Source organism: Elephantulus edwardii, unplaced genomic scaffold, assembly GCF_000299155.1.
Source record: "Elephantulus edwardii isolate Elephantulus edwardi_28Jun2011 unplaced genomic scaffold, EleEdw1.0 scaffold00221, whole genome shotgun sequence".
Lineage (NCBI taxonomy): Eukaryota > Metazoa > Chordata > Mammalia > Macroscelidea > Macroscelididae > Elephantulus > Elephantulus edwardii.
The window spans coordinates 1,151,752-1,165,547 of NW_006399971.1; the positions used below are offsets into that span (position 1 = coordinate 1,151,752).

Consider the following 13,796-nt stretch of genomic DNA (forward strand, 5'->3'; position numbering starts at 1 on the left):
TTGGACTGATGGCAATTCCTGACTCTGAAACAACTGACTTTTGCCAACATCTTCCCCTTTATGACTTAGATAAAACTCCTAAGTCCTTCCTGGTCAACAGGTGACAAAGCCATCATAAACACTCCAAATCCCCATTCTTCTCCTTATAAATAACTGAATTGTTTGTTCCCCTGCTCAATCAGAGTGAACAAATAATGGTGAAGTGTATCTTCTCCCTTCACATCCCTGAAATCTGGTCCCCTCTCAATCTGGTCAACAAAGAAATAATCATTTGCCACAGAGTCAATCGTAATGCATGGTGAGCTCATGAGTATCAAAGTATAACTGCACTTGGGCACATCTGAGGGAACCTGAACATTTGTGTTAGCAGCTGAGGGCATTAACTCTTTGTGCCTCTCAGGCAGGGAGCTCTGGTGGCCTACTAGGCTAGGAGTTGTGCAGCCAACCCAAAGAGAGAACGATGGGCAATCTCCTCCCATGTGAGTGATAGGCTCGGAAAACCCCCTGGAAGGTCAGCTATGAGTTGCTTCCAACTCAGTGGCAGTGAGTAATGAGGAACCTCCCAGAAATACCATGCCAACACATATCCCCACCTTCAAGATCACTCCAAAAGAATAAACTGGTCTCAGATTATATGATCCTGCTTCCCCACACCCTCATTTATTATAGTCTTGTTTTGTTTTCTCTCTATAAAAGAAAAAACCTTTTGCCTAAAGTCTTGAGATGTTTGTCAATCATATGGTTCAACTGGTTTCCCTATTACAATAGTCCCTTTCCTCTTCTGAATATTCTCTCCTTTTTAAAGTCCGAGTTTGTTTATTTATTTTGACAGTACAAAGAAAATGCCCAGTGAGCAATCCTAAGTCTTTCTCTCCAGAGGCAGGCAAGGTGCAGGCCTTCACCTGTGTACTAGGCTTCTGTGTCTGTGGCCTTTGAATAGTGGGCTTCTTCACGTTAGATTGCTTTTTATTAAAAATAGTAAGATAATAATACGGAGCTCTGGTGTCCTAGTGGCAAGAAGCTGTGCTGGTTCTGACTCTGTGGTATACAACAACAAACACTAAAAATAAGTTAATAAAGGAATGAAGGATTAAGAAAACCATTGTCCAATTGTTTGGCTATACTGTTGCCAGCCTAGAAAAAAAAATTCAGAATATTCACTACCAATTTTAACCATAAAGAAATATTAAAAATATGGCAAAGGTTTGTATATTTTAAAGTAATACCACTGATCAAAGAGACCTCCAAGATGAGTGAGACACAAAATGTACCACCACGGGGCTGTATGATGAGCCCTGAGCCATACAATAACAAAGGTATCTAATACAGATAACAATTACAACCTTATAACACTTGATGTTTGGCCATTTCCAACATCAATTTACTGCAAAATCCTATTGTTTTCCAGGGAATGACAATAAAACACTGAGAGGACATCCTCAAGATTTAAGCCATTTGCCTCTCTGGTGATTTTGGCTGTATATGAATTTTCTGTTATTTTTGAGGGTTTTGGTGGGACAGACAATGCTCCTGGCTGCTAATTTCAGTTAAACTGGACCTTTAAGTTCACCCAGAGGTGCCTCAGAAGACGGCCTGATAAATTACTTCTGAAAAACCAGCCATTGAGAAACTTAGAGAGCACAGGTCTACTCCAGCACATGCAGGGTTGACATAAGTCAGAATGTAATGGATGGAACCAGTGTTCTACACTAGTGTGCTATTTGCTGGGTCAATTAATAAAAACTCATAGGTGACCCACCGTTGGGTTTCCGAGGCTGTGACTTTAAGAAAGACAGGCAATTTAAGAAAGATGGGCACCAGCTTTCTCTATGGAGCCAGTGGTGGCTTTGACTCCCCAGAGGGATTTGGCCTTTGAGTGAGCAGCACACCTTCCTATGGACTATGCCCTTTCTTTTACATTAACTCCCACTTTAACTTAAAAAGTGTATTAAAAGAAAATGTGATATTACTATCATTCATGGAAAACTATTGTAAATCTGCTAAGGTAATCCTGACAAAATTAAAGATGGTTTCAAGTTCTTTTTAAAAAAATCTGCAGTTAGGGACCTCTCCAAATTACTGAGGAGTAGTGATCAGCTGAGGACTAAGGTGTGTCTGATTCAGGCCATATCCTTTCCTATTACTATGTATGCATCTGAGACCAGGACAATGAATAAGGATGACAGAAAAGAATTGATGCCTTTGAGCTGTGGTGTTGGAGAAGAGCACTGAACATCCCGTGGACGGCCAAGAGAACGAACAGGTATGTCTTGAAGAGGGTGCAGCCAGAGTGCTCTTTGGAGGCAAGAATGATGAGGCTTCACCTCACATACTTCGGACATGTTGCTAGGAGGTGCTATTCCTTGGAGATGGACATGATGTTGGGAAGGATGGAGGGTTGACGAAGGAACAGAAGACCCTCAACCAGGTGGATTGACATGGTAACTACTGCAATGGGCTCTTTTGTGTCAGGAAGTGTGAGGATGGCACAGGATAGGACTGGGTTCAGAACTTTTGCTCATAGGGTTGCTATGAGTCGTACTCGACTCAACGGCACCTAACAACAACATAAAAAAAAGAAGCTGTTTTTGTTGTTAAGTGCCGTCGAGTTGCCTGTGACTCATAGTGACCCTATGTACAACAGCCCTAAACCCTGCTCTATCCTTTGCCAATCCTATTGTCTCCAACATGCTTATCCCTATTACCCCAGTGATGGAATCAATCCATCTAATTGCAGGTCTTCCTCTCCTGCATTGTCCCTCCACCCTCCCAAGCATGATGTCCCTCTCATAAAGAAGTACACTATCAAAAATAAATGCACTATCAGAGCATAAAAAGATGAGAGACATTAAAAACATACTGTTATGTGGAATAAGTCAATCTTAAAAAGCTACACATTGTATGATTTCAGCTATGTGACATTATTGGAAAGACAAAACTATAGAGATATCGAGGCTGCCAGTTGTTGGTTGGGACTCAGTGAAGAAGGAAACAAATTTTTAAAAAAGTTTCCCCCTCTCCTGCAAATAAGAACTGGAAACCTATAGCAATGGACATTTTTTAGAGCAAAGAAACTATTCTACATGATACTGAAATGTGGACACATGACCATATGCATTTTGAAAACCCAAAGTACAACACAAAAACAGACACTAATACAAGCTCTGGAATGTGTGGTCATTGTGACTAAGTGTCATAAAATGAGTTCCAAATCATAGCAACGCTACGTACAACATAAGGAAGCGCCGACTTGTCCTGCACTGTTTTCATGCTGTCACGTGCCATCGAGCTGACGACGACTCATAGGGGCCCTATGAATAACAGCTCTGAACCATGCCTATCCTGAGCCAATCTCACCATCTCCGGCGCACCTGCCCCCATTACCACAGGCACTGTGTTAACTATCTCATCCAGCGTCTTCCTCTCTTGCGCTTACCTTCCACCTTTCCAAGCATGATGTCCTTCTACAAGGATGCGAGACAGTTTCAAAATCTTGTTTCCAAGGAGTGATCTGGTTTCACTCTTTCCAGGACAGACCTGTTTGTTCTCTTGGCTGTCCATGGTTATATTCAGTACTTTTCTCCAGCACCAGAACTCAAAGGAATCAATTCTTCTTCTGTCATCCTTAGTCATTATTCAGCTCTCTGATGCAGAGCAAGTAATTGCAAAGACCATGGCCTGGATCAGGTGCACCTTAGTCTCTAGACCGATACCACTGATCTTCAGTACTCTGGAGAGGCCCCTGACAGCAGATTTTTCTAGTGCAGCTAGTTTTTTGACGTCCTGGTGGCTGGTGCCAAGAATGCTGATTGTGGGTCCAAGCGAGAGAAAATTGTTAACAATCTCAATGTCTTCTCCATTTATCCTGTTGCTGACAATTGGCTCGGTGGCGAGAATCTTCGTTTCCTTGATGTTAAGATGCAATCCAACTTGAAGACCACAGTCCTTGATCTTCTGCAGCAAATGCTTCGGATCCTCCTAAGTTCTGGCGAGTAAGGTTGTGTCATGTGCACAGCGCAGGTTGTTGATGAGTCTTCCTCCAATCCTGATGCCACATTCTTCTTCATGAAGGACCTGATTGCCCTGTGCTGCACCATCCTCACGATCTTAGTGATGCTCAAGGTCATTGTGGTAATCACTGTGTCAATCCATCTGGTTGTGAGTCTTCTTCTCTTTCTCTGACCCTCCACCTTTTCCATCATGATGCTTCTAAGTATTAGTTCCTCCTGAGAATATGTCCAAAGTAAATGAAACAAACTATCAGCATCCTTGTCTCTAAGGGGCACTCTGGTTGCACAACTTTGGAGACAGATTTGTTTGTTCTTTTGGCAGTTCACGACATATTCAATACTCTGCCAGCACTACGATTCAAAGGCATTGGTATGCCGTTTGATTTCTTCATTGTTGCTTTCAAGGGTGCTGATTATAGATTTGAGTAAAATGAAATGAAAACGTCAATCTTTTTTTTCTGTTAATCATGATATTGCTTGTCCAGTTGCAGGATTTTTGTTTTCTTTTCTTTTTTTTTTTTTTTACAATTCGTGAAAACATTTTATTGGCCTTTTGGATAGAAACGGGAATTTATTTGCCAGGAAGGATGATCCCATCATACTTCTGCTGGAACCAGCGTATGGCCTCTTCTTTGCTGATTCTGTGTTTGGCCCCAATGCAGCCTGTCCTGCGCTTCTTGTCTGCGATGCTGAAACCTGGCCTACCCAGCACCACATAGAAGTCCAGGCCGTAGATACCGATACTGGGGTCATATTTGATCCCAAAATCAATGTGCTCCTGGATCCCAAAACCAAAGTTTCCAGTATCCGAGAAGTTATTTTTTCTTAACTCATATTCCCGCACCTTTAGACCTTTCTCCAAGATTTCCTCTGCCTTGGCCCCTCAGACTGTGCAGTGGACAGCAATTTTTTCATTTCTCCTAATGCCAAAGGATCTGACGGTGTATCTAGCTTTGGAGAACACAGGAGGCTGGCCTGTGAGCTGCTCCAACACCTTGGCGGCCCGGGTCAGCCTGTCTCCACTCTCGCCTACACAGATGTTGAGGCAGAGCTTGCGGATGCACAGCTCCCGCATGGGGTTCTCTTTTTCGCCTTGATCCTGCGCCATGATGGAGAACAGGAAGAGTGATTTTTGTTTTCTTTATGTCAAGGTAGAATTCATTCAGAGAGCTATGTATTATTTGATCCTTATTGATAAATGTTTCAAATTTTTTGCACTTTCAGCATGCAAGGTTGTGTCATTTACGTATAGCAAGTTGTAAGTCTTCCTCCAATTTTGGTTATTCTTCATACAGTCTGGTTATTTGAACTGTGTTAACAAAACCCCAAAGCTGAGACACCTCAGAATAGCTGACCCAGACCTGAATTGGACTCGGTTTCTAATCACTCCCTAAGACTTTGGATTCACTATTGCTTTTTTGCATGACTTTGTATGTCTATACTTAGGGTTTAAGCATAACCTATATTTTAGATGAGAGGAAGGAACTAGATACATGTTGTAGAAAGTCTGATACGAGTGTTCTCAGAAAACTTATTTGTTTAGGATGTTCCAAGATGTTAACAAATAGAATTTCTAACGTGAAGAATGATTTTTGAGGAAAATTGTGGTTTTGATAACACCTTTGTCATTTTTTGCCATGCACAGCCCTCATGCCTGTGCATAGGTAGCCTTTGTATATATTTCTTTGCAGAAATTTAGAACACTTTTGTACACCTGAGCTCTTGTGGCCTAGAAGTAAAAAACTGCACTGCAATCCCAAAGGCACATGGTTTGAATACACCAGCTTCTTCACAGGAGAAGGATGGGCTCTCCCAAGCAATTTACTGCCTCTAAAAACTCGCTGGAAGGTCAGCTATGGTTCAGTTCCAACACAATGACACACAACTCTTCAATAAGGGAGCTCTGATGACTTAATGGGTAAGAAGTTGCACTACCAACTCAAAGGCATGTGGTTCAAATCCAGCAGCTCCTCCAAGGGAGAAAGATGGGTAATCCATTCCTGTGAGATTTACAGTCTTTGATAATCCACTGGAGGTTCAGTTACAAGTCATTTTCAACTGAATGTTACATACAACAACATCCCTCAATAAAATTCTACCTTCTCACTTAACATTATTTCTGGCTTCAGAAGTAGGATTCTGAAGATGAATTGCTCCCCAAGGAGCCCAGGACTCAAGTCAATGGTACTAGGTGGAACTTGCTGAGGAAATGACAAAGGATCCGAGCCCCTGCTTTTAATGTCTAGAGGCTCTTCTGAGTTTTATTGTTGGATTTATTTTCTTCTAGGATATTGTTTTTCTTTCTCTTTGAAGTTGAAACTAGTCATAGACTCCATTCCACTGCTTCCAAGATAGCTCAGAGTCTAGACATTTGTGACCCTGATAAACATAAAGCTCCAGTCCTGTTTTCATTCACACTGCAAATGAGGAATCTAATGGTTAAATCTAAGAGTCGCCCAGATTCTTCCTCTGGTAAGTCTGTTCATTACATTTTAGTCCCATAACGTCCTTGATGAGTGAGGGATGTACACTGCAAAATCCCCAAAGAGGTTGTCAACATTTTGATCTTTGTTTTTACCCATGCTTTAGAAAATCAGTGGCTGTTTTAGGGAACCATTGATCTTAGTGTTTATAAGTTCGTTTTCCTGTGTAGAAAGTTAGAAAACAATAACACTGTATTAAACAGAATTAATTAGGTGTCTATTTTGATTAGGACTTTAAGCCACCTATGAGGCTGTATGTCTTTACATAAAAATAAGGAAATTGTTTATTTTTGAGTCACCTGTGACTCACAGTGACCCTGTGTATGAAGCCTGCCCTGCCCTGAGCCAATCTCACTGATTCTATCACACCAACTCCCGCTGCCCCAGTTAGTGTATCAGCTCATCTCATCCAGGGTCTTCCTTTCCTGTGCTGTCCTACCTCCCTTCCGATCATGATGTCCTTCTCCAAGGACCAGTCTCTCCTAGTCACGTGCCCAAAGTATGTCAGACTATTTATAAATTAACTAAACAAAACAAATATTACAATGTCTGAGTTCTGTTAACACCCTTTCTTCTCCACTATCTGACTCCAAATTTACTTCTCTGACCTTTCCTTGCCTTCATATTTTTCTGAAAATACTTTTTCTGAAATTCTCAACTTTCTTAAAGAAACTATTGACAATCTAAGGCACATTACCAAAATGCAATTTTAAATTCTCCTCACAGACTCCAGATTGGTATCAGGAAATCTCTTAATAAAACAAGTATATCATTTATTCTTTACACTCACATAGAATTATACTCCATTGTTAAGCGTTTTTCAAAATTTCATAAGGAACTTTATAAATTTTCTGAGACAATTAAGAATTTTATTAAAACTTGCAGTTCTGAGCTACTCTTAACTAATAATATAATGTAAGCTAATGTTAACCATTTCTGAGAAGTTCAATCCCATTTAAAACATGCTGAATGGAAAAATTCTAAAAACAGTCTAACTCTTAGATCAAACAGCTGCTACATCACTTGAGGACAGCTGACATATTGACAAATGATTTCTTGAAGCCATCTCCAAGGCTCTTCCTCCAATAATATACGGGACCAAAATTATTTCAGTTATTCCCCAATTGTACATTTGGGGTTTGAACAATTGACTCTGATGGCCAAAAGTGTTTTTAGTGCAATATTCCTATCCGCTATTGAACTTGATATTTCAGCTTCTGTAAGAAGGCATCATTTAGTACAGAAAGAAATCCTCAGCAAAGAGCCGAACAATCTGGCTTGCGAACATTCTTAAACTTCAAAAGTAAAATAAACCACAAAGGCTAAAATCTGACAGCTCTGCATTATGATAACATGAATCCAACTTAAAATCAAAACCAAACCAGACTGACACAAAAAAGGCTCCAATGACCCAAACTGCTCTCTAACACTAATGTGGAAAACCTGGCCATTAGCAAAAATAGACTTTAAACTGAATAACAAACAGAAAGAGTCCTCCGCAAACATCATTCCATTCTTTAATTGATAATTAAACTGTTCTAGAGACACTTCAGGGACTTTTCCCATGGTGGCTTTAATTCCTCAAGGTAAACAACTATGTCTACTACTGAAGAACTCTATCCATTTTTAATTGACACAGGGGCCACCCAGTCTGCTGTCAAACTCATTTGTTTACAAACGCCCTAAGCAGAAAGATAAAATTTCAAAAGTTGTGGAGATGACGAACCAAGATTTACTTTTAGTACATTCTCAGATGGTCCAAATCTTCCTGGGACTCAACGATGATTCATATTCTTTTTTTTACTTAGCTATGACACTCCTCTTCATCTGTTGGGGAGATATTTGTTATCTAAATGGAGTGATCATCTACATTTCAATTAAAAGGGCAAAATATGATTACATTTTCTGGAGAATTTAAGCCTTAAAAATACAAACTTTAGTACAAAAGGGGTTATTTGTTATAGGTAAGCTCTTACTACGTTTAAGTGCTGACTTGCAGATTTCCACTAAGTGGCAGTTTTCCCTTGCTGACATGCCATTTCAATTTACGTTAATAAAACACCTAGAAAATCAACTACCTCCCTCAAAACCCCAAAATCAAGCCTCTTATTAATACCTTTCTGGGGAACACAAAGACTATTTTCATTTATTGAATAATCCACTTTACTGGAAAGTTTTCCACAAATTATCCTGAATTTCCCCTATATATCAGAGATTAAGAAAGTGTTGTCTGAATATTTTATGGTTTCAAATTAGGAAGTGTTGTCCTTTCTCCATAACTTTTCAATCTGTATGCTGAGCAAATAAATTGTGAAGCAAGACTCTATGAAGAGGAATGTGGCATCAGGATCAGAGGAAGACTCATCAATAACCTACATTATGCAGATGACACAACCTTGCTTTCTGAAATAGCTGCTGCAGAAGATCAAGAACTACATCCTTCAATATGGTTACATTTCAACATCAAAGAAAGATTGGCCTCACAATGGGGCCAACAGACATCTTGATAGAGAAAGGATTTGAAGCTGTCAATTATTTCATCTTGCTTAGATCAACAATCTCATCCTTAGTATCAGCATTCAGGACACAGGTAAAGTCCACTGCCAGGAACATGGGACCACTTAAAAATCATTAGAAACAATGAAGTCAACGATTCAAACCATCATCTTTTCATTCACCTGCTTCTCATCTGTGAACTAGACAACGAATAAGGAAGAAAGAAGAATCAATACCTCTGAGTTGTGGTGCTGGAGAAGAGCACGGAGTATCCCAAGAATTGCCAAAAGAACAAGCAGATATGTCTTAGAAAAAAAATACAGCCAGAGTGCTTCTTGAAGGTAAAGCTAATGAAGCTCCATCTCATGGCAGCATCAGTATGGTGGTGAAGAGATTGAGATAGTTAACAGTTTTAGTTTACTTGGCTCCACAGTCAGCACTCTTGGTAACAGCAGCCAGGAAATCAAGAGATTAATTTCATTGGGAAAGTCAGCTGTGCGGGACCTCTCAAGAGTACTGAAGAGCAACAACGTCAGGCTGGAGAATAAGGTGCGCCTGACCTGGGCTATAGTCTTTGCAGTTATGTGTGATGCATCAGAGAGTTGGACAGTGAATAGGGATGATAGAAAGAGAATTGATGCCTTTGAGCTGTGGTGCTGGAGAAGAATGTTGAATATACCATAGACTGCTAGGAGAACAAACAGGTTTGTCCTGGAGAAGGTGAAGCTGGAATGCTCCTTGGAGTCAAGGATTCTGAAGCTTCACCTGACATACTTTGGGCATGTTGCAAGGAGGGGCGGGTCCTTGGAGAGGGACATCATGTTTGGCAGAATGGAGGGGAGGCAAAGGAGAGGAAGACCTTCAATGAGATGGATCGATTCTGTGACTGGAGCGGTGGGAACAAGTGCGTTTGAGATGGCTAGGTTGGCACAGGATAGAACAGCGTTTAAAGCTCTTGTACATAGGGTCACTGTGAGTCGCAAGCGACTCGATGGCACATCACAACAACAACAACCACAACATCTCATACTTTGGATGTGTTGCTAGAAGAGGCTGTTCCTTGGAAATGGACATGATGCTTGAAAAGACAGAGGGCCAACAAAAGAGAAGAAGACCTCTCATGAGATAGATTGACACAGTGAATACAGCAATGGGCTCAAGTGTGTCAGAGATGATGAGGATGACACAGAACAGGACTGGGTTCAGGTCAGTTATTAATAGGATAGCAATGAGTAATACTCAACCTCATGTCACCTAACAACAACAACAACAAATCAGAGATTGCATGATGCCTGGCATCTTCAGTGCTCTGGGCTTGCAGAAAGAACAAGGGCATAATAAAAACTCAAGTTGCTAGGTTCCTTAGGTTTGTTTTAAAGGTCTTCCTTTAGTTACTTTATATTTTAGATGCATTCCAGAAAGTAGATTGTTTTAATGAACAGAAATTTGTTCTTTCACAGTGTAGGAGGCTAGAAGTCTGAATCCAGGGCCCGGCTGTGGGGGAAGGCTTTCTCTCTATTTCAGCCCTAGGTGAAGAAGGCCTCTTTGTCCTTTCAGCAGCTGTGACTCTGGAATTCCTTGCAGAGACAGTGAATTGGCATCAGCCTTTCACTGGGCCAAGAACTTCTGAACACATGGGTAAGCCTGGGTCCAAATGACTCGCTTTACTCTTGGCTTGTTTTTCTTCATAATACTGAGGCCCTTCCTTCTCTGCTTGATTCTCTATTCTTTTTATCCCTTGTATGATGTAAGCCACACCTCAGGAAAACTCTCTTTCATCAGATCAGGGCTGTGATTTGAATAAGGGTGTTGCATGTTGCCCTAAACCCCTTAAAATAGATTGATTCATTATATTACATCACATTATTGGGGATGACCATATCATAACATAACCATCAAATTTCAACATTACATAATTCTAAATCACTGAGAATGATGGCTCAGCATCATTGATGAGTATTTTTGGAGGAGACAATTCAGTTAATGATAACTATATCTGAACCCCATACATTTACCTCTCATGGGATAATTACTGCAAAGCCCACGATTTCCCTCCTTATATTGTCTGTACTTGCCCAATTTAATACAATCTGAGTTATTGAAATATTAATTTTTAATGCTTTACCCTAAGAAACATTTTTCAAACAAATTAAAGATATTTGTAAGAATAACAGCCTTGTTTTCCTTCTTTACTAAATATCGACTAGCTATTAATCCTCCATTATTATATATTCTTCCAGAATATTATGCTTATTGCTGTTGGTAGGTGTCATTGAGTTGGTTTATTATAAAATATGTCAATTAAGTGCTCGCTTCAGCAGCACATATACTAAAATTTGAATGATACAGAGAAGATTAGCATGGCCCCTGCGCAAAGATGACACGTAAATTCATGAAAATATGCCAATTAAAAGTATCTTTAAATCCTCACTAAAAAAAAATAATATTTAATGCTTTTAACTAAACCCTATATAGAGAAACCAGAAAAAACTTAGACCTTGGATTCATGTGTCACAGTTGAAGAAAACTAAGGTGCCTATTTGGATTTGTAAACCAGAAAAACATTTAAAACTCAGATGTAAATTACCTAGTGCTAACTTCAGAAGTATACAGTTGAACTCAAGTTCAGGAAACAAGACCTCATACAACCTGAGAAATCAATGGACTTACCTGTTGTTATTCTTATGGTATTACGTGTATTACACATTTGTGGTGTGTTTTTTGGTGTTTCTAATAATCATCAGGGAGCTCTGTTAGCCTAAAGTATAAGAATATGTGCTGCCAAACCAAAGCAAAGTAGTTCAAATCCACCAGCTGCTGAGGGAAAAAGATGGGCAGTTCTCTCCCATGTGATTTACAGCCTTTGAAAACGCACTGAAGGGTCAGCCATGGATTGGTTCTAATGAGATGGCATACAATACCACCATCACAATAATTATCAAATCTTCACTCTTGTGAATGCTTTCTCTTATGCTAGTAATTGAAATTTTTAAATTTTGCCTAGTACTTACAACCTTTGGAATACCATTTTACCAGCTTGCATTCATCTCATGGGAAATTCACTATAAGAAAATACTTTATAATTGTCTTTTATTTTCTTTTTAATTAACCTTTCTTCATTATGAAATTTTAAATAAGCATTCTCTTTCTTTACCTACTTAACTTGCTATTCCTATTTTAGATTGCGGGTTCAAACCTAACCATAACACTGATTTTGAAAATCCATTTAAATAGGTCATTCAATTACACAGCATGCAGGAGCAATGATTGTGTAAATTACTACCTAACTTGGGAGGACCTGGAGAGCAGTGTGCTGAGTGAACTAACTCAGTCCCATAGGGACAAATACTATATAAAATCATTATTATAGAATGAGTATGAGGCTCCAAGGTGGGGAGGGGAGGCTGAAGATAGAAGGGTGAGGATGGAGGGGGTTGGGTGTTAATCATAGGGTTGCACAATTTGATGTGTGGGTGGGTGAAGGAAACGAGAAGGATCTTTTTTGACAAACAATGTATTCAAACTTTGTAAATAAATCAGAGTAATATAAAAAAATTTAAAAAGAAAAAAATAGGTTGTGCATGTGAAATTATAGTTACCTCCGTAATTATCTACCTATCTCTGTATCTTGCTTTTAATCTTATTCATCCTGAGTAGATCCCAAAGAATGCTCTATTCTTCCTCAAGGAACTACTCTTTTATATTGGTAATTCCCAATATTATTCCTCATTAGTAAATAACTGTCTTGAAAATTACCAAAATCTCCCAATTTGTACCCAACTTCAGAATCACTTAGCATTTGGGGAATTATCTATTTATGATGATTCACAGGCAATAAATTGACTCCACATTGCTAATAAGTTTACTTCATTTACTAACAGGCAAACTGAGGTAAGTATGCTCCTTGTTTCATATTTTTTCTATATGGAGGGTCCACATACATTTAAGAAGAAATTAAAATAGCTCTTTCTATATTGGACTTAGACAGTTGGACTATTTGGGGTCAATGAACTCTGGGTACCCTTAAAATTCCCTTGACTATTCATTCACACAATGAAATTTTCACAGTGGAATATTGTTGTTGTTGTGTACCATTGACTTGGAACTGATGTTAGCTGACCCCTGGTGGGTTTTCAAAGGCAGTAAATTGCATAGGAGGAGAACGCTCATCTTTCTCCCACAGAGCAGCTGGTGGATTTGAACCATGTGCCTTTGGGGTTGGCAGCACAACTCCTTACCACTAGGCCACCAGAAGATTCTGAAATGTATTTGACTCATAGTAAGAATTCAATAAAAGCGTGAGTAGTAATGATTGAAATTCAAACTTTAAAAAAATCCACACAGGGATAGGTTTGCTTCACAGAATAAGTTTGGGAGTATTCCATCTCATGTTTATTTCTGCAGTAATCACAATAGCAAAGAGATAGAAGCAACCCAAGTGTCTATAAACAAACGGAAGAGTAGAAAAATGATGGTACATTCACACAAAGGAATATTACACAACATTGAAAAATAGTGAACTCATAAAACATTAAACAACATGGGTAAGCCTGGAGGACATTATTCTGAGCGAAACAGCTCAGACATAGAAGGACAAATACTGTATAACACCACCATTATAAAATAGGACTGACATGGGGCGGGGGATTGGGGGAAAATAGAAAAAGAGTGGATAAATAATGAACACTGCATTGGAACAGATGAAGAGAAGAACTGTCCTAAAGGAATATATGATTAGGTATTATATATATGACAACAATCTGGAACAAGAGGTGCATTGCAAAGTGGACTGAGGAAGGGGGGGAGA

At 39.5% G+C, this 13,796-nt stretch overlaps 1 protein-coding gene and 1 pseudogene across 1 annotated transcript in view; both read right to left on the reverse strand.

The window, feature by feature from the left end:
• The window catches only part of ADAMTS2 (ADAM metallopeptidase with thrombospondin type 1 motif, 2), a 346,237-nt gene that overhangs the window by 11,528 nt on the left and 320,913 nt on the right, over nucleotides 1–13,796 (reverse strand). The window lies entirely within an intron of this gene.
• LOC102869939 lies at nucleotides 4,582–5,118 on the reverse strand (annotated as a pseudogene).